This window comes from Acanthamoeba castellanii, assembly GCF_000313135.1.
Source record: "Acanthamoeba castellanii str. Neff unplaced genomic scaffold scf7180000084653, whole genome shotgun sequence".
Lineage (NCBI taxonomy): Eukaryota > Discosea > Longamoebia > Acanthamoebidae > Acanthamoeba > Acanthamoeba castellanii.
The window spans coordinates 69,731-71,948 of record NW_004457247.1 but is presented as its reverse complement, the minus strand read 5'-3'; the positions used below and the strand labels follow the sequence as shown (position 1 = coordinate 71,948).

At 60.1% G+C, this 2,218-nt stretch overlaps 1 pseudogene; it reads right to left on the bottom strand.

The window, feature by feature from the left end:
- Positions 1-115: 115 nt before the first annotated feature.
- The window catches only part of ACA1_104020, a 3,565-nt pseudogene continuing 1,462 nt past the window's right edge, over positions 116-2,218 (bottom strand).

The following is a 2,218-nucleotide window of genomic DNA, read 5'->3' as shown; positions in this document are numbered from 1 at the left end:
CTTGAAACGCTCTCCTCTCTCCACCACATCTCCGCCCCACGTAAATAAATGCAATGATCCACACGTGCGTTGCTGCATCTCCTGAGCCGGGCGGCTCGGCTGCGTGTTGGGCGTCTCAGTAGAAAGACTCCATGAGGTCCTCCCTCGTGTGCCAGTCACCGCCGTAGTGCAGATACGGGTACAAGCTGTAGGGTGATACCTACGACGAGCACGACAGGCACGCATAGCAAAGTCAGTGCTCAGAGCTATGCGCTTACATTGCTCGGTGGGTGCGCGCGCCCCTCAATGTTGGCGTGGTACCATGTGTCGTTGAACACGGTGGTCTCCACACCACGGCGCTGGAATCGCTCGAGGTATTTCTGATGTGTCTTCGCAGGGACTTCCAGCCATCCTACGCATGGCCAGAAACGCATCAATGAGCGAACGTGCATTACACGACGTGTAACTCGAGTTGGTGTTGGCGGGTCGGTACCGGTGGTGTCAAAGAGGGTGAGGTGTGGGAAGGACTTGAGCACAAACGGCAAGGCGTCCGCGGTGACACGCTGCGCACACGCGCGACCGCCCGTTAGCGAGGGAGCCCAGAGAAAAAATCAGGGAGCTGAGAGCGGGCACCTTGTAGCCACCGAGGTCGAGGCGGACGAGGTGTTGGCCCATCGGACGCAGCAGCGCCAGCGACCGGTTGGAGAATCGATGAAGCGAGTTCCTGAGCGTCAATTCCTTCAGATCTAAGGTTTGATGGGCAAACACACGCACGCAACACGGCGTGGTGCTGTCAACAGCGGTGCGTTGAACGTTGAAAAGAAGGAAGTGATCAGAGGCGGTACTGGGGAAGAGCTCAGGGAAGCGCGCGATCGCCTTGTCTGTGAGACCGTAGGGTCCCCTCAGCGTCAGCTTCTCCAACGAACCGCACGGACCTGCATCAAGGCCGCAAACCTCCTTTCAGTGCCGCCAAGGGGATGCATACCGGGGATTGGGAGTGGGTCGGGCGTACCGGGTACGGCGAGGAAGGCGTCGTCATGGTTGGCCATCATGTACGACGAGCCGGCGATCGTGAGCGACCGCAGTTGCGAGCAGTTGTGTAGAACGGCGGCCACCAGCCCGCTCGGTGTTTCGCGCTGGATGTTCTGGCCGTGGCGTGCGGACAGATGCTGGGCGAGATCGAGCCAATGTGTTGGACAGAAAGTTGAGTGCACACGGGCATGGGCATGAGCGTGGGCGGAAAGGTGGCGCAAGAGATACCGCAGGACCCAGGGTGACGTGGCGCAGTGTGTCCTTGTTGTTGAGCACCAGACGCAAGGCTTCTTTGGTGTCCACAGGCTTGCCGATCACCAGCGTTTCGAGCTCTCGAATCTCCCGCTGCACTCGCCCCGCCCGCACAGAAGAGTCCTTGGGTGAGTTGCAATGGTCATCAACACGAGAGAGAAGGGATCACACGCAAGGACGGACCAATGGCGTCAGGTCATCGGTCAGCTCGTGATCCGACAGGTCGAGCTCGCGCAGGCACCCCCCGCGCGCTATCGCAAGTGCCGTGAGTGAGGCGCTGCACAACATCGCCACCTGCAGGGCGCCACCAGACCAGGGAGGGATCAGCGTTGCGGCCTTGTCCACGGTGCTACCGCAGGTCCGTAAAATGGTAACGGCCGCACCTTGACTGACACCAGGCTGGAGCAGTGCGCCAACAAAGCAGCGAGCGCATCGTTCGACGCGGGGACCTAGCAACAAACCACCAAAAAAGTGACGTTCTGCTCCACTGCATGTGCCGTGGCACCATTGTGAATCGAACTGAACGTACCGCAAACTGGAGCTCGCTCAGTGCTCGCCGCTGTTGTTTCCAGGCGAGATCGAGATCACTAAAACCGAAGATCTCGACGGAGCGGACGATCGAAAACTCAAACCGCTACTCGCCCCCCCGACGGTAGTCAAGCAAAGACCCCGGGTGGTGAGCGCACGGAGCAAGAGGGAAAAGGAGCCAACAGGTGTCAGGTGGCGCCACGAACCTGCAGGCGCGAGGCGGAGTGCTGGCGCGAGGGCGTGGAAGACTTCGTCCCAGCTGACGCCGATCGGTCTCCGTCGGCGCTGGTTCAAAAGGCGCCGCCTTGAGTTCGTCCTTGCTCATGTTGGCGTAGCCAAAGGCGGCAAGCACGATCTTCAACNAGGTTCTGCCCGGTGGCTCTGTTGAATTGAGCAAACGCCGATGCGTCAATTCCGGCCGCTCAAT